The sequence below is a fragment of the Ochotona curzoniae genome, unplaced genomic scaffold (assembly GCF_017591425.1).
Source record: "Ochotona curzoniae isolate NIBS_2020 unplaced genomic scaffold, NIBS_Ocur_1.0 scaffold_2587, whole genome shotgun sequence".
In the NCBI taxonomy this organism is placed as follows: Eukaryota; Metazoa; Chordata; class Mammalia; order Lagomorpha; family Ochotonidae; genus Ochotona; species Ochotona curzoniae.
This window is the reverse complement of record NW_024467096.1, coordinates 24,559,453-24,584,451: the sequence shown is the minus strand read 5'-3', so window position 1 is coordinate 24,584,451 and position 24,999 is coordinate 24,559,453. Positions and strand designations below refer to the sequence as shown.

The following is a 24,999-nucleotide window of genomic DNA, read 5'->3' as shown; positions in this document are numbered from 1 at the left end:
CCTTAAATCATGTTATGATCAATGTTACTCTGTGAGTGTATAAGATCCACCTCCTAGAGCAGAAAACAGGCTCATACATACTAAATACCAAATTTTAGATGTTTTCCTCTTTACAGGTTCTCAAAAGCAGCAATACCAATACTTGGAAACTTACTCAAAAAGGAAATTCTCCCAACCCACTCCAGGCCTATGCCAGTAGAGCTCTGGGAGTAGTGCCGATAATTAATGATTGAATACCACTTCCAGGTATATATGATACAAATTGACAAGAGAGAATTCCTAATATGGTAGCATTTATCTACCTTTTTCACCCATGCTTGCCCTATGAGCATGTAATTATAATCAGTTTCCAAAATTGAAAGCTCTTGGTTTCCTATGTGATTATTAAAAAGAATTCGCCAAAAAAGAATATACAGAAGCACAAATTGAATTGCAAAAGAAAATTTAATTATTTTGTCATGAAGTGAGTCCTCACTAAGACCTTTTGGGGTTCAGAAGAAGAATGAAACAGACAGTTGGGGAACTACACCTTGCCCGTTGTGCATGTCCCAGAAATGTGTGAGATATCGAACTGAAAAGCTAACCTTAAAGCGGACCCCTCTCATGTCATAGAAGTGTGAGACATGGAGTAGAAATGATAACCTTAAAGCAAACCCTCTCCAAATTGGCATTAAGCCACAGTATCCTTCCACCTTGTAAATCATTGCTACCCTTCTGTTAATTACCTTTCCTAGGCAGCAAAATAACCTTACCCAAGGCTTTCTCTTGCATGGGAGAAATGTAATTAGAAATAAAAGTCCTCTCTTAACCTAGCCATTCTCTTCATGAAGGTTGAAGAGAAAGAAAACTACTTTATTTATGAAATAAGCGTTAGACTAGAATGGGATGGACTCACAGGTGATCCATTAAGAGACTACAAAGAAATAATTTGTTGTTGTTGTTTTATCATTTAATATAACTGAGCAGATAAAACCCACTTCATACCTTGGCTCAAAATAAGCAGTCATCCCCAAGTAAGAGGACTTGACAGCACTATTTGTCACACATATTTCATCCTGAATTCATCCGATAATTGAGGTGGCCACCTGTGTTGGCTAATTGCCTTTATCCGAAGGGAAAATGCATTTCTCATATCTGTATGACAGTGAGGAGGTTTGCAACTTGGACTCAGGCACCTGCTGAAGTTTAAACTCTGATCCTCCTACCAAAAGTTAAGAGATAGGGAATACTATCTTCCTTCCTCTTTGCATTTCAAAGAGATTGCTTGCAGGTCCTTAAAAAAAAAAAATTCCAGTTCCTGGGTTGTATAACTGGCAAGAGGCTTATCTAGCTTTTAAAAAAGATTTGCATACATTTCAAAAGGACATAGAAAGAATCCACAACTACATGTTTTTTTCAAGTTAATCCCTTAGGAAATAAATGGGAGGGTATGTGTCTGTCTTTCTTTTGCACAGAAGATAATTTGTTTTCCTTAAGTAAAATTTGTATCTGCCCTAACATTCTTAATCACAGAACAGTATGGAAAAGCCACACACTGCCACTTAAACCTCTGGATAGCATAATACTCTCACCTTCCCATGATTTGTGAATTCTAGAAAATATCCGTAATTTTAAGCAGGCACTTGAGTGACTTACTGGCATTTGGAATTTTGAAATCCTTCAATATTGTCCAGCTGATAATGTTGCAGGAGGTATGATGAAAAATATGACAGCAACCTCGTTTCTTGCCTCACAGGACAGAAGAATTTGCTTGCAGATAACTCTAGCTTGCAAAGCACGATTGACTTAGGAAAGACAGAAAGAGGGCTCCTGCCATAGTGATGAGGACAGCTCAGAGGAAAGACCCCAGGAAATGGTGGAAAAGGTGTCCTTTATTTGCAAAGGGCAGAAAGGTCTATCAGCTCGTCCAGAATTAAAGGCTCTCAGAAGGGTGTGCTGGTGGCCTTCTCCTCCCACTCCAAGGATAAGATGAAAGCTCAGACAGCATCTCTTTGACAGTAACCCTGAGATGGCATTAGTAAATGCTATGTCTCCTTGCTTTTGTTATGACAGCCTCGCTAAGAAACAGGAATTAGTATGTTGATTCTGTCCCTTTGTTGTTCTTCAAGTGTGAGAAAGTGCTCTTGGAAGGGTAAGATATGGGGAAAAGCAAGACTTTCACATTAGACAAAAGTGATTTCACCAGGCTTAGAGACCCTAGCTGTGTATTATCCTAACTCCCCACAGTCAATGGTGGTACATCTAAATAACAGAAGATAGTTGGGGACCCTTGAGTGAGCCTCCTGTGGTAGCAGGAGAATCCTTATCCTCTGTAGGAAATAGAAGTCATTAGCCAGGAAAAAAATGAAAGTTTGGTTAGAGAAAGTGAAAAAGATCAGGCTACTCCATCAATACAACATTACATGTACTATTGGGATTCCACATCAGTACAGATCTCCTCCCCTCTCGTGCACACAAGTGGGTCCTTGGCCCAGGCTGACTTACTCTACCTTCTGTCCTGGCAGGAACAGTAGCCTTACCCAACCAGCTCATGCCCATTCTGGTTCTTATTACTGGGTTCTACAACCCAGCCAAGCCTGGTCCAGGCCTAGACAAAGCTTTTATGTGGTCAGGGAAGTTGAGGGAGGTGAGACCTAGCCCAGCCTGTCCTACACCCACCCTGGCTCTAACAAGCACCAGTGGGTGCTGGAGTCTAGCTCACTCTGGCATACCCCAGACCCAGTCCAAACTTATGCTGAGGGATGCTGTAGTTATGTCCAGCCTGGTTTGCTGCCCCTATCCCGGCTCTCATATTCACCAGTGGGAATCACAACCTATCTGGAGTATCCCCTTCGTTCCCTAACCAGGCCTGTTCCCAGCCACAGATCTTGTAAATGCCAGTGGTTGCTCTGACCCAACTCAGCATAGTACATTCCCAATTTTGCCTTTGCGATCAAATGCTGCAGTCTGACCTGTCCTGGCCTGTAACAGTCCCAACTCAGTGACAGGTGCTAAATAGCCTAGCCCTAACCAGTCTACTCCCATCCATGACTCACAGAAACCAGTGAGTGTGGAGCTTAGCCCAGCCTGACCATGCTCCAGCCTGACTCGTACATTTGGACTAATGAACTAAGGCTGACCTGGCCCTGCCAATTCCACCCTTCTCCAGAACCAACCCACACATATGCTGGCAGGTAGATCTACTTTGTCCAACCAGACCAACACCCAGACCTGAATCACATGCTCACATAACAGGATCTATGTCCAACCAGGGGAGTTTTATAAATTTTTCTACCAGGCCCACTTCTAGACACAGATCTCACATGTACTGGCAGGTGCTAGGCCCTTAACTGTCATAAGCTGCGCCCTCCATTTCAGCCTTTGTATGAGATGGTATGTTACAGCCCAACCCACCCCACAGCTTATTCTTGGGTATGCCTGTGGGTGCTGCAATCTGGACCAACCCAGCCTGTTCCCAATTCTAGTATCCATGACTATCAGAGGATAAGTATCAGAGTATACTCCCATACCTGGTTCTCTTGCGTACTGATTAGTGTCATGGCCCAGCCTAAGTTTACCCTTCACTTTTCTGACTTGCACTGGTAGGTACTGTGGTCTAGCCCTACTTGGTAAGACCCCAGCCCTGGCTTTAGTGTGCACTAATGAATGATGGTTCCATGCTAACTAGCCTAGCTCAGGTCTCCCTTGTGAACTGGTACATCCGTCTGACCCATTAAGGTCCTCTAGTTTCTCCCCCTCCAAACTGCTCTGTATCAGCCCCCTCATCTACCTACAATTACACCTGTCTTTTTGATGGGAGTCCCTCAGAAGTCATTTTTCACCTGCAACACATTCCCTCAGCATCCCCTGACACTTCCCTCATCAATACACACTCCCTGTGTCTGGAAGCACTTAGGTTCCCAGCCTAGTCTTCCAGTAGGGATGGTGTGTTGGTCTGGAGCTATTCCCCCGCCACCCCACTAGGGTCGCAATCTCTTGGAACAAGTGCTGGCCTGGGACCTTACTCCTTCACACACACACACACCCAAGATCCAGGCCCGTTCATACTTCCACAGGCCCAGTCCACCAGCACACAAGATCAGCATGCTAATCTACGCCTCTCCCTTCTTCTCCGCCTATCTTGCCTGGGAGTTAGCACAAGGGGAATCTCCAGGCTTGCTGAGCCTCCCTGGACATGAGACCCCAGGCCTCTGCCCATCCTTGCTGGCACCACCCCAAGTTCCCTATAAGGCTACAACCCCAGGCTCCCACAAGTTGATGGTCCCTGGCCACACCAGCACAAATGGTGATCAGCAGAAATGATATTGCAGATCAACAATGAGTCATTTTATTATGATGATTTGATTGATCCATGTCCTCTTAAAGACAGATTTGCTGATGAGTTCTTTTTCTTTTGTTTGATAATACAGTTTCATAGGCTCTAGGATTCCTCCAACCCCTCCCCATGCCCTCCCCCTATGTTGGATTAATGACTCTTTTTTCTTGTGCTTTTGGTTGTTTATATGTTCAACCACATATCCTTACACATGCAGACTATAAATGAATGTGATTGTACACATTCATTTAACTAGAAACTAGAGGACCTTAATGGGTCAGACTGATTACCAGTTCACAAGCATGTCCTTCAATTCAACAACATGGATGAAGAAGTGGAATATATACCTTCTGAGACTCCGTCTTGATCTACATATTGCTGAGGCATTTATGCTTTCTTCAGTTAGCCTGAATCCTTACAATGATGGAACTATAAAGTAAAATTGCTCCAACCAATAGTGATTTTCTTTTCCCACACTCTTTAAAAAAAACACTTATTTTATTAATTTTTATTACAAAGTCAGATATACAGAGAGAAGGAGAGACAGAGAGGAAGATCTTCCATCCAATGATTGACTCCCCAAGTGGCTGCATTGGCCGATGCTGAGCCAGTTTGAAGCCTGGAGTCAGTGGTCTCTTCCAGATCTCCCATGCAGGCGCAGGTTCCTAAGGGTTTGGGCTAACCTCAACTGCTTTCCCAGGCCACAAGCAGGGAGCTGGATGGGAAGTGCAGCTGCTGGGATTAGAACCGGCATCCATATGGGAACCTAGTGTGTGCAAGGCAAGGGCTTTAGCTGCTAGGTTACTGCACTGAGCCCTTTTGCCACACACTCTTTCTGAACCTGTTACATTCTTATTAATTTATTCTCTCCCTTTCTTCACATATTGTCACCAATTTTGGCAGATGACCGCAATAAACCCCACATATTTGATAAAGAGATACTTTTAGAAAACATGTTGTTTAATGTCTTTTATGATATACAGAGGATTTTATAGCACCAATAGTTTACTTTGTATTCAGTTTCTAATAGTGTTGCTTCTATCAAAACATTGGATTTAATGCATATTTCATACCCTAAGAAACACTGCATTTCTTGTTTTCTAGTCCAAATAGCCGATAAACACTTCTTTTAAGTAACATAAATAAAAAATATTTTAATAGAATATTTTTAAAAGTAAATATTTATTTCTGTTACTTGAAATAAGTGCTTATTGGTCATTCCTGTGAAAAATTTAGATTAATTTGTTAGGTGTCTGCTGCAACTCCAGCCATTGTAAGCGTTTGGGTAGTGAACCAGTGAATGGAACCTTGAGCTTACTCTGGCTCGCTCTCCTCCCTTCTCACCCCCACTCCCCACTCAAATAATTTGTTTTTTTTTAAACTAGACATTTAAAATATCCTCAAAACCTTTTAACTTTTTTTTATTCTTACTGTATCGAAACAACTTAGATAAAATGCCACTGCCTCTTAGCTGGTTACGTTGCTTTCGCTCAGAACTTCCAATCCATTTTCTGATAGATATTGAATGAATTCTCAAATCTCAAATCTGGTGAGATTTTACACTGGGTGAAACCTGTAGCATTTGTTAGATGTTCATTATTATTTTTATAAATGGTATCACTATATGTATATTTAATTTCACCTGGCTTTTCTTCAATTCATCGTGTTTGAGATGTAACTATTTTGATTACTTTTTGTTACATATTAAAATGCCAAGTGTTAACTAAACTAGCTTGCAGAAGCCAAATTTTTGATATTGAGTTGATCAGGAGGAATATAGAGGCCAACAGACTGCAGGTGGTAACGAAGACCGTCAAAAATTGCAGAAAGCAGGGACTGACATTGTACCCTGTGGACTAAGCTGCTGATTTGGGAGGTTGGAATTTTGTCATCCACACTCGTTGTTGTTCTAAATGGTTTACTTCTGCTCTGACTGCCAGCTAAAGACACAGGAAAGCTGAGAGTTTCTGCCCCTGCCATCCACAGGAGGAGATCGAAGTGAAACTTTTGGGTTCCTGTCTTAGACCTACCCAGGAGTGACCACTGTGGCTGTGGCATTAAAAAAAAATTGTGAAAATCTCTCTCTCTAACTTTTTCAAAATGTGCAAGTGAATATAAGATCTTAACCCTTATTTGCTTTCTATTTAAAAATTTAAAAAATGTATATTTGCATATGGCAATGTGAACTAAGAGTTGTTAATTCTGGACATAGATATATGAGTATATATTTCTACTTTTTTTTTAATTTTCTGAATTTTTCAGAAATTCTCAGTGGTGACAAAGAAACCTCTTTTACTACATTGCTCTTAATTATGTGGTATGTTTTATTCCATAAATTATTCTAAGTGTTTCCCTAAATTTCTTTTGCATCATTCCAGTAATTCTTTACTACTTGTTTTACCTCAAATGCAAAATAGTCCTTTTTAGTTCAAGCCTTCACACAGTTTTCTTTACAAAAATTGATTGGGAAAAAAACAAAAATGTTCTATCCTATCATGATAATTCATATGAAAGTAGTTGTAGCCACTTGGAGGACGATTTATTGGGAAGCAAGAGACTTAAATGTTCACATATTCTTGGGGCTGGCATGGCGACTCACCAGACTAATCCTTCACCTGCACTATGGGCATCCCATGTGGGCACCAGTTCATGTCCTGGCTACTCCACTTTAAATCCGTTTCCCTGCTTATGATCTGGGGAGGCAGTCAAGAATGACCCAGGTCCTTGGGGCCCTGCAGCCACGTGGAAGACTCGGAAGAACATCTTGGCTCCTGGCTGTGCATAAACTCAGCTCTGACTATGTGACAATCTTTCTCTCTGCCTTTCAGATAAAATGAATTCCTAAGAGAAAGAGAGTTAGAGAGAGAATGAAGGATTCTTGTCTCTATTCTGCCTTTGAAATATATTTTTTAAAAAGTTCATATATTCTTGACTCCAAATTTATTTTTATTTTTATAGAAATATTATTGAAATTTTCACATGATGTGTATGTACTTGGATATTCTAACATACTCATAGAAGTTTTTATTTCAGTAAAAAAATTCAGAACTGAATGAACAAATCAGAATATCAGAATTATGGCATAGTATATAACATCTATAAAAATGAATACACACGCAAACATATATCTACAAGCTTAAAAATAAAAATTGAGACATCATCTTTGTTGAAAATATAAGAATAGTCATACACATATCAAAACATGACCAAAGGAAAATGATAAGGCATATATTTTAAAAGTTCATATGTATGAAAATAATATAAACATTTTGTTAGTGCTTCCTGGTTGTATGGGAAATTGAAATATAGGGTATGGCCAGAATAGTCTTTTTATACAGGAATACATTAATGCATTTTACTTAGGTAGCTGAAAGTTACTAAAACTTCTTTGTCACTCAAGAGAAACATGTATGATTATTATTTGAAGCTTTTCATCTTTCAGTGATCTCACCAGTTATTAAGCTGAATAATACGAATAAACTATAAGGCTCTTTGATTTATACATCTATCTATGTGTGTGCACATATGTGTTTATGTATATGGGAGATAGCATTTACACATTAATTGTGTTAATTCAGCAAGTTAAAAGCAATGAAGACCTTTTCTTAAAGACTATGGTATTATTTGGAAGTATATTCTCATTGAAAAACTGAATACAGAACTTAAGGATTTCAATATCACCATTAAAGTGAGCATTTCATCCTCTTTCCTACTCTGGCTTTACTCATATTATCACTAAAATACATGTAGCTCAGATTTATCTTCTATCTACAATCTGTCAAATGCTATCATGCTACATCTTACATCTTTTTATCTAGAAAATCTCACTGAGTGGCTGTATTTTTTCTATAATTACTATTATTATTTCTCAAGCAAATTTTTACTATTATGTTTTCATAAATAAATCAATACATAAGATTAGCATAAAGATTGATTTATAATCAGGTTGTAGCTATATTTAAATGCTCATCCTCGGCACATGGTACTTAAAATATAGATATGGACCATAAAGCTTTTATATGTAACAATCTGACATTAGCTTCCGTTAGCCGACTTCCCAGAATTTCTCATGACTTATCGTGGCTTATGGAGATCTTTTCGATTTTATTTCTTGCATTAGATTAGTATAATTATAATGTGGTATTTCCTGATGCTAGTGTATCATTGATACGTTCCTTGAAACTTGAAATCATTTTTGAGATCTTTGAAAAGTTCAAATAAATTCTAGATGCCTCAGAATGCAATTTATGTCTCCTTTTGTACTGAAAAATGAACTCGACTTTAACATAACTTCACTCTAAAAATAGCCAGCTGGATTTCATATGATTTATATTTTCTTCGTAGCAACCTTGCCAATGTGTCCCTCTTTTAAGTTCTTGTTATACTGAAAGTCCTATGAAAACTTAAAAAGTGATCATAAGCTGTGCTATCGATTGTTTGATCTGCATAGCTCAGTATATTCCACAAGCTTGGCATATAGTAGATTTTTTTTTCCATAGTAGCCTCAAACGGATAAAATAGCAGGAGAAAAGTATATTATTATATATGCCAGGGAGAGATTTTTTTTTCTTGATTTTCAGTTACCTTGGACAGAATGGATCGAATTTGTCACTGGAAACGTGGGGCTCATTTATATTCCACCTATTCTTCTTTGGAGCTCCAAGTATTTGATGGACATTTTCATGAATCCTGAAACTTCACTGTGAGCTGTGCATTTGGCAGCTTTTGTCCTCTGTTTATGATCTGGGAAGTTGCCGTTTAAGTGATGTCTTCTGCACGCATTTGCAGAATATTCAGAGAATGACCAGAAAAGTTAACTGTTATGTCTGGACTATCACAAAGCAACTAAAAATCAACACTTGATACAAAGAAGTTCTCTGTGTGAACAGAAGATTGATTTATTTTTATTTGAAAGGCAGGTATTACATAGAGAGAGGAGAGACAGAGAAAGGTTGTCCATTCACTGGTCTACTCCCCAAAGGCTGCAGCGACTGGAACTGAGCCCATCTGAAGCCAGGAGCTTTCTCCTGGGCCTCCCACATGGACAGCGAGGCCGAGGCACGCAGGGCATCCTCTGCTGCTCTTTCAAGTCATGATCAGGAAGGTGGATCAGAAGCACAGAACCCAGGACATGAACCAGCGCTTGCATGGGATGCTGGTGCTGCAAGTGGAAAACTAGTCTGATATGTCACCATGGCAGCCCTGACTTTTTGACTTTTTAAGAAGACTTCATAGAATAATTTGAGATAAGACCAAATATAAAAATACAATGTTAAAATATGGTGACTCTGGTTTTATCTCCAGGATAGTTTACATATCAAGTTTGAGTCAATAGTAAGATTTTGATTCATCTCATCCTTGAGGATTGAAATTTTAGTTGGATTCTGTATTGATGCATTGCCGCTACTTTATTAGAAAGATTGCCAAGTCTTGGACATTTGCCTTTTCTAGGCATTTCACAGAGACATTTACCATTTTGCTTCCAGCAATATCCCAGTATATATACTTTGATTTGTGTATTTAACTGTTTCTTTTGACCAACTACAATCTCTTCTAACATGATTGATCCCAGAACCTTAATTTCGGAGTCTGAAAGAGTTAAGCTCAAAACCCATCTCCATCTCTTATCAGCCATGATAATCTGAGCATCTCAAGGATCCTGAGCTTTAGAGAAAAATTCTGTAAAATGGAAACAGCAATGACTATCCTAGTTGAAAGCTTACATGATCAAATAGAAAATACAGAAGTGAAATGAGAGAATATATGCCACAGGTTGTGTCTGGAACAAATGTTAATTTTTTGGAAGATTTATTGACTTGTAAGGCAAGAATACTGGGCAAAGTCAGGTAAGGAGCAAAGGGAGAGAACTACTTACTGATTCAATTCTAAATGGGTGCTGGCTGCAATGGCCAGCTCTGGAACAAACTGAAGTCAGGAGCCAGGACCTGCATTCTGGTTTTCTGCATGAGTAGCAAGGGCCGAAGTGTATATGTGATCTTACACTGTGTTAGCAGGTGTATTGGCAAGAAGCTAGAGTGAAAGTTGAGTAGCCAGGATTAGAATGGGCATTGGATATACTGCGTTAACCAGTCAGTTGGCCCTGGAAACTATTTTTATTGTTGTCATTGGACTCTCTGGTTTTCTTCTCTTTTTCTAAGATTTATTTTTATTTTTATTAGAAAGTTGTATATAAAGAGAAGAGGAGAGGCAGAATGGAAAATCTTTTGTCTGTTGATCCACTCCCCAAGCAGTCACGGATACTCTTCCGGGTGTCCCATGCAGATGCAGAGTCCCAAGGCTTTGATCTGTCCTTTACTGCTTTGCCAGGCCCCACTTCCCATCAAGCTCCCTGCTGGGGATTAGAACCTGTGCCCATATTGGGTCCCAGCATTTGCAAGGCAAAGACTTTAGCCATTAGGCTTCCATGCCAGGCTCAAGTTTTCTTCTTTTCTCAAGTTTTCTTCTTTTCACTCTCAGAATCATATTTCAAAAATCCACTTTCAGGGGACTAATTATTCAAAATCCTAAAAAAAAAATCATCTAGTTCTTGCTATGTATAATCCACAATTATTTTTAAAGTTTATTTTCATTTGAAAGATAGATTTACAGAGAGAGAAGAGAGAGAGAGAGATTCTACATGCCTGGCTTCCTTCCTAAATTGCTACAACACCTGGAGCTGAGCCAATTCAAAGCCAGGGGTCAGGAGGTTCATCTGGGTCTCCCATGCAGGTGCTGAATCCTAAGGATTTGGTTCATCCTTTACTGCTGTCCCAGCTACAAACAGGGTGCTAGATGGGAAATGGAGTAACTGGGACACAAACTGGATGCTGGCACCTATAGGTGAAGGATTAGTCTGCTGAGCCACGATGCTTACCCTCTATCCATGATATTTAATTTATTAAAAATAAAAAGTCATCACAAAAATGATTCTAATTTCTAGTGTCAGTCTACAATGTCTTCTCCTTTTGCAATCTCTAGCTAACCATGGGCTTAGTGCTTCCTTTTCATGTGTCATTTTTTTTCCTCCCTACTACAGCTCATTGAATCATTTTGTACATTTTTCTTGGGTTTATGTCTCTTAGAGTCATTTGTATGGAAAGTCCTGTTTATCCCAGAAACATTTGACAACAGATACAGTTAACATAGAGTTTCCTGATAATCAAGTGTTCTTAGAGATCTAGCCAATATTTAATAGCATATTTTATTTCCCCAATGGGAGGTAAGAAAGCTTGCTTCCTGGAGCCAAACTCTAGCATGCTTACTATTGACCTGCCATAGAACTGTACTGGAACAATTGCTCATTAGCAGCTGTTGGTTCTTTTCTCTTATTTATATCACTTTTTTTTTTTTTAGGAGAGTGAATTTCCTTATTAGGTGTTTCTGTTCATCAGGCCTTCTGAAGTCTCTTTGCCTTGCTCTGTCATTTGACATTCCTTGGTGAAAACCTTGGGTTTTCTAGCCACTCTGTTGTTCTTCCATACACTCTGCAGTTCTAGCTGTGCTTTTGGGGGCTTTGGAATACCTGTTCTTTCCCAGCTCTGCTACTTTGTTCCTTGTTCTCATTCTAACCCAGCTGTCACAATGCTATTGCTTGACAGGGATCTATTTTTGCTCTGGAATCAGTTCTTGGACTTTTTTTTTTCTTTTGTAGTTATTTTAAAGCCCATTCACTTCCTACATTTTCTAAGAAATACTCATTATGTTCACCAAGAATGAAACAAAGGGTGCTTTGTATGAAGTGTCCAGAATACTGTAATATCTTTGGATTGTTAGGACATTTAAATGAAGCAGCTTAAGAGCAAATTTCGACCATTGTAAGTAATCATGAATTTTATTCAAGCTGCACTGTCAAAATGAAGCCTTTAGAAGATAACGGTGCATAGTATCATATGAGGTCCTCCACAAAAGAAATAGCACAAACATCATTCCTATTTCTTAAAAAAAAACAAACAAACAAACAAAAAAACTTAATCATTAGCAAGACTATTAGTCCTGTGTCTTGCATAGACACTTTTCTCACTATGTCATCATTTCCTTTTCTGGCGATTTAAAAGATGGCCTAAAATTTAGTAAATCAACTTTTCTATATACTGCAAAATAGGTACATCAATAACAAAATAAACAAACAATTGTCTTAATTATTTTTTTTGCTTTTACCAATTTTTTGGATTGGCAATCTAGGTCCCATCATATCAAATACTTTGAGGAAATATGCCCTAAAAACAAGTTGTTAAATTAGACATACACAATTATGAAGCTTTTTTTAGTAGGGAAACTTACCATATTGAATATTCAGAAGAAGAAATTAGAGTATTTGTGATTGGAGCAATGTGAACAGTCACTTCTCAGCCATCAATCTGTAAATCATTAACTGCCAGAAGATTTTTCCACTTGAACTTTAAAAATTTTCATCTTTTTCATCCAAGTATATCTTTCCTCAATGCATGGCAGCACCGTAGCAAATAAGCAGAGTGGCATTTTTGAATCACAATTCTATGTATGATTAATAGTGAACAATGATTTTACTATCCAAAAGGAAACCTAGAAGCCAAGAGAGTAAAGCGTTGAAATTTCCTTATAAATTCTATAAATATGACGCTCTTTCCTTATAAATTCCAAAGATTCATTTCAAATGTAGATAGCAAGATCTCATCCAACATTAAGATGGGAAATATTCCATTGAGTTTATGTGGTAAAGCACTGGTGGGTGTCAGGTTTATTTGCTGGGTTAGATGGCTTCTGGCTCATATTGGAGGACCTAGGTTTGATTTCCTGCTGGGACTATCAACTGAAGTTCTAGACCAGATGGATACAGAGGGGCAGCAGTGAAGGGTCAATCAATGAGGCTTCTATGCACGTGAGAGTCCTGGATTGTGTTCTTCGCTAATGGCTGCAGACTTCCGAGTGTGAGCCAGCATGTAGGAACTCTCTGTAGTCTTCTTCCGTGTTATTCCTTCTCTCTCTGCCTTGCAAATAAGTGATAAACAATATAGAAATGCAAAGGCATTGTAATAAAAGAATTTGAGATTCCCAAATGAGAGAAAAACATTTTTTAAATTTTCACCTTGAGGCAGAGCAAAAGTGAGAAATGGTTCCTGGCCTTCAGACCAGTGCCCCTCGCTTAGGTCCATGTTCTTATGTCAAAAACAAGACGTATATAAGATTCTATGGATATTGACTCACTCGGATGAAATTTTAAAAACTATGTGGAAAGCAGAATTTAAGCATTGTGATTTTGATGTAAAACATTTCAGATTCATTCATATGAGTGGGTCTTCAAAAAGTATGTTGATATATAAATAATGAAATAACTATGCAGAGATTTCAACATGTTTTGCAAAAAAAATTATTTAAGTGTTTCATAAACTTTGAATACCTCCATGCTTCATATGTGAATGGTCATTTCTTACATTGATATCAATATTATACAAGCAGAAGTGGTAAGTATTTTTCATTTTTATTGTTAGAAAACTTCCAAAAGGGAGAGTCAAGATGGCAGAATAGGGTAAGGATACATTTAAACAGACAGAAACATTAGCCAGTGTGAAGCAAAGAGGGCACATTCTAGGAAACAGGAGAGGACACAATAAGATCAGAGGGACACCTGGAGACTGACCGACACGGGAATGCAGCAGACACAAAGGTGTGGAATTGCGGCAGCCAATCCCCAAGCAGCATCCAGCTCTCAGGGATTTGAACCTGGTGCCAGAATTCCACCAGCAACCCGGTGGAAAGGAGTGTTCACCAGTAGCTCAAGAGGTGAACCCAGACAAAGAACTGCCAGTTCTGCTGGTCTGTTTAATTCAACCAAGAGCAAAGACAGATCAGCAGATCCCAGAAGGGCAATACAGGAACAGGGTAGAGTTCATAGCCCAGTCCATCCCCTAGAGCATAGGGAGTCATAGCCTGTGGGGTTGGGCTGCACAGGCACTGAGCTGGAAGTGACCTCACTTCTGGATCAGTGGACTGCAACAAAGTGACATCCTAACAGGTTCCACCCAAGATAGTTCTAGGTAGATGTCAGACCTAACAGTCAGCAGGTCAAGAACTCTAGAAGTGGCACATCGGGCATCATTTTCTATATTGTATCAAAGGCGTAAGTTTGCATGGAAAGCATTGAGCTATGCATGTGCTGAGCTGGGAGCAAAATCACTGAGATCAGTGCATTACAGTGGTCCCACGGGAAAATAATACCGAGTGTGGCATCATACAGGTTAAAATTGGTCTGTGTAGCCCTAAGATCTAATAGCCAATAGATTTCACAGGATCTGCACCACCAAGAACATAGCTATATAGGACTGCTGCTGTGTCCTAAATCCTGAGAGCTGCTTGGATGAGAAGGGGGAGAAAAGTTGTACAGAAAAAGGTGTAGTCACGGCATGGTATCACAGGAGGTAGAAAGTGGTGAGCCAGGAGCTGGGGCTACAGAGACCATAGTGGAAGTATAACATAAGAATCCAGAGATGAAACTCGCTGGATGGAGTGGCACAAGTGACTGCAAACAAACAGCTGTACATCAACCACAATAAGTAAAATCAAATTGTAGACCTGTGGGTGACAGAGCTTAGAAACCTGTCCTAAGGAGAAGAATCTGATAAACAAAAGTACAATGACCAAGAGCAAAAGAAGAGACAAAGGCACAATGAATATTACTGAAGACTTCCTGCAAAGGAGCAAAATCCTTTGCCTACCTCAGAATTTACTGAGGAATACATAAAAAATAGGGGATACAGAATTCAAAACACTTGTTATAAAGCTTCTTGTTAAAAATGAGAAGCATAGAGAACAGGGATTCAAGAAATTCAAGGAATATGTCACACTGCAAATGAATCAAATGAAAGCTGATTTATCAGAAATGAAGAATACTGTGGAGCAAATTATAAGTACAGTGGAGAGTCTCTGAAATAGAATGAATGAAGCAGAAGAAAGACTCTCAGAATTGAAAGATATTTCCTATCACCAGGAGGAAACACACAGAAAGCTGGAAGCACAGCTGGGCAAACGTAAAAGAAAAAAAAAATCAAGAATGGAAAGGTGATATTAAAAAGTTAAATATAATAGTTATGGGAGTCCCAGATGGTGCAGAAAGAGAGGCTGAATTAAAAAAAAATGTATTTAATGCAATAACAAGTTAAACTTTCTCTAATCTGGAGAAAGAATGGGGAAAAAACTTCCATGAGGGGCACAGAACTCCCAACAGGGTTGACTAAAAGCAAGCTTCAACATGACACATGATAATCAAGCTATCTTCAATCAAACATAAGGAAAAGATCCTTAACTATGCATGTGAAAAAATGATAAAAGATGATAGGACCAAATTACCACCCTTTTTTATTAACCGTGAATGTAAACGGCTTAAACTCATCAATCAAACATGGAATAGTAGACTGGATTAAAGAAACAAAACCCATCTATTTGTTGCCTATATGAAACATATCTTACCAACCAAGAACAGTGGAAACTATCTCATGGATTTTAATTTTTTTTTTTTAGTTTAATCTCTTCAAAACACTTTCTTTCTTGTTAAATTCTTCACTGACTCATAGATCATACAGTAGCATAATTTTCTTCAAGAAGGTTCTTGATTTTCTTTTACATTTCTCCAGTGACACATCAGTCATTCAGTAGCAGGTTATTTACCTACAAGGCATTGCATATTTCTATTTTTCTTTCTGTTGTTGATTGTGTATTGTGGGTTTTCATTTATGGGGATGAATAGTAACTGTGTAATGGAGACTGCCATATCCAGATGAGAGGATACAATGCAGTATGCATCTCTACTTTCAGATAAAAAAAAGGACTCCTAATGAAACTGTTAACTGTGTGTTGAGGATAGGATGCTGGACTCGGCCATGGTCTGTGCCTACAATGATGGACATGCAATTGTTTATGAAGAACTATACTGTAGTAATAATGTGGGAGAACTCAGTTTGGGGAGAATTAGAGAGGTTAAGCGAAATCTCAGGGCCTATGAAACTGTATCATAAGATAATTGCCATTATAATAAAACAAAAATTCTAATTATATTTAATTGTCTATACATAATTATATTTAAATGATACTTAATTATAATAAAAAGAAAATAAAGAAAAAAGCATCCAAAAATTAAGTAAATACAAAATATGGTCCTGGTTTTGTTCAGTCTTTTTAATTGATTAATTAATTAATTTTGTATGCTTTTTCAAATATATGTTTGTTTTTGTTGAAAAGTAAGATTACAGAGAGAAGGAGAATAGAAAGATCTTCTACCTGCTCATTTACTCCCCAAGTAGCTGCAAGGCCAAAGTTGAGCTAATCCAACCCCCAGGATCCTGGAGCTTCTTCCAGGTATCCTATGGGGCTTTGCAAGGTCCCAAGGCTTTGGGCCATCCTCTACTGCTTTCCCACACCACAGTCAGAGAGCTGGATTGGAAGTAGAGCAACCAGGTTAGGAACTGACACCCAATCGGTTTCTGGAGACTGATTCATTGAGCCATTCTGCCCTTTTGTGGTTTTGTTGTTGTTGTTTAAGATTTGTTTATTTTTAAATTGGAAAATGGGATTTACAGAGAGAAACAGAAGAAAGATCTTCTATCTGTTGGTTCACTCCTCACATGCCCCAAGCTGAGCTGATCCAAAGCCAGCGACCAGGAGCTTCTTGCTGATATCCCGCAGGAATAAAGGGTCCCAAGGTTTTGGACCATCCCCTACCACCTTCCTATGCCACAAGCAGGAAGCTGGAAGGGAAGTGGAACAGCCAGGATATAAACCAGTGCTCATATGAAATACTGGCATATGCAAGGGAAGGAGTTTAGTCACTAGGCTATAGTACAGGGTCCCTTCTGCATTTTTTTAATGGTCTTAAATAACTCTGTGTGTTTGACTCTCTCCTTCTTATTGTAAATCTGACTTTCCAATAAAAATAAAATAAATCTTTTAAAAACTGTTTTACTTTGTTTACAATTTGATATGCAGAATTTTATTGTAAACTATGTTGGCATAATTTCACAATAATAGCCATCAAAGTGTGTTCTTTCTTGTTAATTCATTCTCTTAAGAAACAAAAATTGACTGGTTTTCGAACTAGGCAAATTGCCGATGATTCCAATGTTTACACCCTGCAAATAGTAGGTGGGACTCTTTCAAAGAAATATCTTTGGAGACTATTGCTTAGTTTATCTCTCATATTACGAATGCTGGTCCAGTATGTTAGTAATAAATTTAGACTACTTTCTTTGAAATAAGGAACAAATTTAAAGCATTGTTTGTCTTTCACTTTGTCTTATTATATAGATTATGATGTTTGCAAATGTTTATTTTTGGAGTGCTTCAAGGAATGAAGTAGTATTAGAGTCAACAAATGATGAATAAGAGAATAGAAATATTCATCATTATGTAAAGTAGGTAACTAGTAAGTAGTTCTCATATGTTTATTTATTCTTCTCAAATAAAATTAAGAAAATGTAAATGCATGAATATTACCACTGCCTGTGTCTAAAATCCTGCATAGAGTAAGAAATTTATAAATAGAACAAAATAGTTGAGATGAACCCTACACTGAACAGATTTTCAATTTAATTGGAGACTATATTCACTTTTGGATTAACTATCTTAATGTCTCTTAAACTAATGGGAATCACTTAAGGTTTGCAAGAATATATACTCTCTTCATTATAAAATGAATAATTAACTGAATAATAAGATAAGCCAACTTTCAAGTAACGTTATAATTAAATATTATGCTTCTGTTGCAAATAATGGCCAAATCCTGCATAACACCTCAATTAATTATACATTAATAAGAAAATACAATTTTTTAAACTGAATCTCACATTCAGAAAAAGTATGATACAGTCATGGTCTTATTGAATATTGAATATATTGAATATAATTTTTTTTGTTGGAGACAGGAGCTTTGCCCTGAATACTTCATTTTGGCATTGCTAATACATATATGTGAACATGAAAAAAAAAGAATTTTAATTATGGGGAAATTTTTCTTGTTCTTTTGGGGTTGGTGTCATCTTCCATATCAATAAAACAAACTGATGGAAAAAAAGAGTCCCAAGTTAATATGAATAGAGACTCTTTGTGTACCACTATTGTAAAAAATAAAATACATTCTGCATAATCTTTCTGGTCTTTCAATATCAGAATGCACAGTCATTTTTGTTTTAAATGACTATATTATTTTGTATCTTTGTAGTGTATACGTAAGTGTGACTACACTACATTAGTTAAGCATTAAAATGTAGTGATATTGTTAGCTTGACTCTCACCAATAAGTGTTTAAACCAAAACTTGATATGAAAAAATATATAATAAAGAAATTGCAGTGTTAGTTTTAATTGTGAGGATAAACATTAGTAATAAAACTCTTATACCATAATAATATGAGTGCATGCAAACATAAATATATCTGCATTTATTTATATGAGGGAACGTCAAAAAGTTTATAGAATTTGAATAAAAGAGATTTATTTTGGTGCAAAAAATGTTTGGAATTCATGATTTTTTTTTTTGCTAAAATTAATTGTCCATGATCTTTTAGAACATTCTCAATTTGCATGAAGACTGGAAAAAAATGAGGTGGAGTAGGGGAGAGAAAGACTCTAAGAATACAGTATAGCACAAAGCATTTATAAGCATTTTGGTTTTGGATGATAACATAAACAGTGCTGTTCTAACTTTGACTAGCTACAGGGAGGATGGTGATGTTTACAACCAGTGGGTTATAAGTTACAGAAATAGTAAAAAGCACAGCAAAGTGAGGTGAGGTACCAGTTTAATGCACTGGGCATTTCATGAAAATAACAGTAAATTGAGTAGACTAAAATAAGACTGAGAAAATATCTGTGCCAGTTACTTAATGGCCTGTTTTCTGTCACAGTGGCAGTGTTCTGGAGAAAGGCAAATCACGCGTTCTGAGATGCCTTCACTGTTACCGACTTGTTCATTTTTGATTATTTGTAGCTTTTTCATAAAAGTGCAAACTACATTTTAGAATCTGTGATTTTTCAGTTCACTGATGATTTGTTTCTCTGGTAAGGTGTTATTTACAGTTTTAGTTTATCAGCCCTGCATTGTAAGAAAAAATATAGTATAACCAAGAAGAGAGAAAAGCAACAGAAGTCAGCTGTTGTGCTATTTATCTGTGGTTTAAAATAATAAAACGTTACACATGTAATTCTGATCTTTATGTTGCCAAATTTAATTCTGGGGAAAGGGCCAAACCAAAAAAAAACATGTTTTCAGTTCTTGTGTTTTTAATTTTTATTTTTCATGATGCAGTGCTATAGGTTAGAGATCTCCGCTTCTATGCTCTCCTCTTAACTCCCCTTGCCACTGGTTTTCCCCAGCTTATTACAATAATCCTTCTGCAGGAGTTACTAGTCCATCATTCTTCTATTTAAGTGTATCATGACGTTGTAGGTATAAACGACGGTGGAAATATCACCATCCCGTTGTCAAGGTATATTTAAAAATTTCATTGGGTGTCCATCTTTTATTCCGGAGCAGAGTGGCATACTGTGCTGTATTGCCACTTCTTGGTATGCTTGTCTCCATTATACAGTTGTTCTTATGGGACTATTGACTGCAACTTTACTGATTTAGCCAAAGTTTCTGTCTTTAATTTTGAGTAAGTAAACACTGTTTCCACCATTTTTGTCTTACCTTCTATATCTTCGTTGCCAGGGATATTATGTTAATTATACTGTGTGACAATATAGGATCATGTAGTTAGTGAATATCAAAGCACATAGCCAGTCACCTGGGGAGCTTGTTAATCTGCAGGTTCTGACTCAAAAGCTCTGTGGCAGGGCCTGAGATTCTGCATTTCTGAAGAGTTCCAGATCATGCGATGCTGCGTGTCCAACAACTACAGGCTACCTGTGGATAGTAAGGCTCTAAGTTCACACACAGGGAGACAGACAGGTGCACACGGTCGACTTGTACTCACAGACATGGAAGATGTGTTCTCCTCTGTCCCTGGCATATTATCTCAATCAACTGATTCAAGGAAACACTGTGACCAACAGACTTTACATTCTAATGTTCCCATATCATAATTCTGACATCTCCACTTTCTGAAACGTTTTACTTTTGAAGGTTTATATATATATATTTTCCAGTGGTATTTGGGTAATTGACACTTGTTATATAAATTCACTGTTTAAATAGGTTTGAAAATATCCCAGTTTTAGCAAACACATACAAAACAAACTTTACATGGATAACAAATATAACTTAAGTGAGCATCAACATTTTGAAAAATTAAGATGCGAACACTACTAAAAATGCATGATTAGGAAATATGTTTTACTGAATTTTAACCTCATTTCTGCCAAATTTTACTCGGTATGATTTAAACATTTCTCTGAGCTCTTTAATTTCAAGATGTCAGCAAAACAGACTCTTCAGCGTCCCCTTGGTAGTTTTAGATTAGTAGATAACAATATTGTCATAGTACAGTTCTTTGTTAGATTTTGAACAATGTGTTACTGATGTAATCAGGCAAATTAATTTGCATATTCAGTTTTTTCATTGTACTAGATGCAGTTAGCATTGTATCAGAGATCTAATTATTGCTGTAATAGTTGTGCCTGGATTTTTATTTGAATAACAACAAGGATATAACAGGAATCAGAGATCCAGTGAAGTCAGAGTTGCTGTTTGTCAATCTTGATGGCGTTCAAGCAATGGGTAAGAGATGAGATGTTGCATTTTAAGAGTGCTAAAATGTAATGCTACAGAATTTTCTGTATGATATCCTTTGCATCAAAGCACATGATTATCCAGTTTTCATCTGCTATCTAATAGAACCTCACAATTCATGAATGTGCCTCAATCTGTGCAACGATGGTACATGTGAGGCCTGGTGCGGTAGCCTAGTGGTTAAAGTCCTTGCCTTGCATGTGTCAGAATCCCATATGGGTATTAGTTCATGTCCTTGCAGCACCATTTCCCATCCAGCTCCCTGCTTGTGGCCTGGGAAAGCAGTCGAGGATGGCGCAAAGCCTTGGGACTCTGCCCCTGTTTTGGTGACCCAGAAGCGGCTCTGGGCTCCTGGCTTTGAATCAGTTCACTCCTGGTTATTGCGGCCACTTGGGGAGTAAATGGATGAATGGAAGATATTCCTCTCTGCCTCGCCTCCTCTCTGTCTATAAATAAACTTTAAAAAAATGGTATATGTGTTTGTACTCAAACCATCTTAATAATGTAAGACATTGAAATTCTCTCACCTTTTCTTTAGTGTATGGAGTTATAAAAAAAAGAAAAAACTATTGTCTATAATTTAATCTTAGTGCCCTGTAAAGTCCAAGTTTTGGTATTTATTCTCAAAAATGGACTATTCATGAAATTTCCATTAAAGATGAAGGTGAAAAATGAATAAACCGCTTATTTCAGATATTTCAAAATTAATGCAAGTCTATTAGTCACATAGTACAAAAAGAATTAAAAGATTTACCTATGTTCAATTATGGCTTGGCGTTTACTCATATTTAACTTTGGAACACATTGTTTTATATAGTTAATAAAGCATTGTAAGGAAAAATGGAAGGTAATTATTGATTTTTTAAGAACAGATAAATTTATTTTAAAAGTAATTTATTTAGTGCAATGCATTTTATCTACAAATGGTAATTTTACAGCAAGGTTAATCAGTGAATTGATGGGTTTTGGAAGTTTATTTAATATGCTTGCTCGGGGAGCACAGTACTTAGCTGGGAAGAAAGCATCACTGCGTAGCAAACAAAGAATTATAATTCCTTCTTCAGTCATGCCCTTTCTGCATTTTTGTAAGCAATCAGAAAATCAAGAAGACCAAAACATTGAAACTATTTTCAAAACTAACTGCTGACTTTTTTGTTCACTGATTTTTGTCTTCCATGTTGCTGACAGAAAGATGTAGATGTTGTAGTCCTTTTTCTCAGGGAATTTAGAAGTGGAAAAATGAAATTAAATCATTTTCCATAGTGATAGTGTTCAGTGGAAATGACAAGTAATGCAGGAAAGGAACAAATGTGGCACACCAAGTGCAAGGGGCAGCGACAGCTTCCGTAGAAGGTGGCGAGTGCACGGGTTTGGAGGACGTGTGTGCTTTAGAACCGTGGGGTACACAAGAGGGGGTGAGTACAGGTCAAGGTAATATCTGCAATAACGAAGGGACGAAACTGCATGTTTTAGGGGAAAGTTTAATTATAATGTGTGCGGTGAGTGATAAGAAATAATGTTGTGAATCAAAGATTTATGATTAAGAAAGAGCCTGCTTGGTACGCGAGTCAACTATTAGAATCATATAGGACCTTGAAAGGTTTCAGGTTATTTTTCTTTTATTGGCAGTGTGTCAGTAACCTAACATGCATGAAAATGTGACTTCAGATTTCATCATGTACATGTGCCATAAAAGGGGCAGAAGTAAAGGGGTAGAGGAGAAAGATATGTGCTGATAAATGACTATGGCTGAGCCTCCGTGCACATCTGTGTTTAAGACATGGACCACTTTTGATTTCAGATGCAGCTTCAAGCAGAAGGGGACTCGTGGTTGGTCATCCAGCAGCCACTTTGTAGACTAGAATTTCCTTGCACTGTATCCCAGCAGTCTTTATGGCTTCCAGTATCTTCTATGTGTGAACCATGAGGGCGAGGATCATAATTATATGACCCATCTCACAGACTAGCTTCTCAAAAGAACTGCAAACTTTATTTCATGAGCTGCCATCCCTGCATTGAAATTCTTCATATATCTTGCACAAGTGGTTCCATTTTTGCTCTGGGTCCTGGAAATTATACAGCCAGTCATGGAACAATGATATGAAAATGGTTGGGAAATAATGACATGCACTGTGACCCAAACACACTGTCGTATATCCATATAAGGTGTTACTAAATTATGGTAACAGCTGTCTGTTTATATAGCAAAATGGATTCCAACCTTATATCTTTATTATCTTTTCCTTGAAAATCATGATTTTCTGGACTGCCATAGACCTAAGCTAAATATCATTTTTTTTTAGCCTGATGGTATTTTTTGGATGATGAATTAAAGGAACATTTCTGTAACATATTTTTCTCATTTATAATCCCCTCCTGGAGTCATGGTTCCAGTATCATTGAGTTCTGCACCCCCTGCAGTCCTATCAAATTAAATTCAGAGAAAAACCTTTAGCAATTATTTTCCCTAATAAAAGTTCTGAAAAATATAGCATTGCGTTCAGAAACATTATTGGCAATCTGACAGAGCCATTCCATTGTATATTTCCTTCAAAGTTGGTAGAAAATGTATAAACTGGGCACTTTTGAGCTGTTTTATTAAAGGTAGTTTAGTTTATTCTTTTTCTCCTCTTTACCTTCAGTTGTGTATTTTGATTTCATATGTGGTATCATGTTTGTTTTTGTTATTTACTCTCCTCTCCCTTTTGTCTTCTCAGGCCAAATATTTGATAGCTTTGAACATCATTGGTGGTTACCTTTTTTTTTTTTAAACATTTACTTGTCCGTCTCTATATGGCATGCTTAAATTTACTTCAAAAATGTCCCCCTTTTTCCATTGCATGGTCTCTGAAATATAAAGTTCTAATATTTGAAAGTTGCAATGACCATCACTCCTTAGTTTTTGTCCTTTTTCTCTTTTTGTGTGTGTGTGTGCGTGCAAAAAAAAAAAAATTCCCAATTTTGTGTTAAACCTACAAACACTGTATTTATTATGATGACTTTGTAAATTTTACTAATGCATCGTGAATACATTCCCTTTGACACATTTTTACTCCCTTTAAACATACGGTTGTTTCATTTTATACATTTGCATTCTCTATATTTGCGTTCTCTTTGAATCTCATCTTCTATAAACATTCTCTCAGTACAATCACATACATCTGGTATTTCAATGAAATTCATTTTTCTGTGACTTTCCTCCCTGGGTCTCCAGACTTCCTGCTCCCATCGTCACTGGTCACTGTGTGTCCCATTGCCCTGTTGGAACTGCCCTGGGCCATAAGCTCATATACAGAATAGCTAATGAAGATGATGGGCAGTGATGGGCAGTGGTGTTTCAGCATAAGATAACTTGAGTGATTTTTTTTAGTCTACCTCCTATGTCCAGTATTTTAAAATATTTTCAATTGACCCAGTCATAAAGTTTTTCTCATTAGTTTTTTTTTAATAGTTTTATTAGTTTCCATGGTACAATTTTGTAGGTGTAGGAATTCCTCCTGCCATGCCACCTCCTTGTCACCTTCCCCATCCACTCCTCCCTCCCTTATTATTACAGTGATACATATATACCTCCAGCAACAGTTACAAGTTCAACATTGTGCCAGTGGCCCTTCTGTGACCCTGCCAGTTGGGAATGGTTATGGGTACCAAGAGCACCTGGGATCCGAAAATTCTCAGCAATTGTAAAACCATTAGCTTCAACTATTATCTACTTCACTGCCTCTGGTGTCTCCTGGAGCATCTCTCTCTCAGTGGTCTTCTGGGACTCCCTAAGCTGAGTGTACAGGGTGTTCCTAGAATCCCTCAGAGGATTCCTACTGTCATCACCTTTGGTCATGCTTAATGTTGCAAGAACTGGTGTCCCCTGGGAAGGCTTTTAAGGATGTGTGCTTCAGACTGCTTGCTTTCTTACCTGCCCTGTTGTGATCTCCTCTGGTCTTTATCATCAGCTGATGTGTGCTCATCTGCTTTCCAACAGCTGTGACTTC

At 37.6% G+C, this 24,999-nt stretch overlaps 1 protein-coding gene across 1 annotated transcript in view; it reads left to right on the top strand.

Annotated features, from left to right (window-relative positions):
- The window catches only part of NAALADL2 (N-acetylated alpha-linked acidic dipeptidase like 2), a 630,278-nt gene that overhangs the window by 299,866 nt on the left and 305,413 nt on the right, over window positions 1-24,999 (top strand). The gene's annotated exons all lie outside the window — the stretch shown is intronic.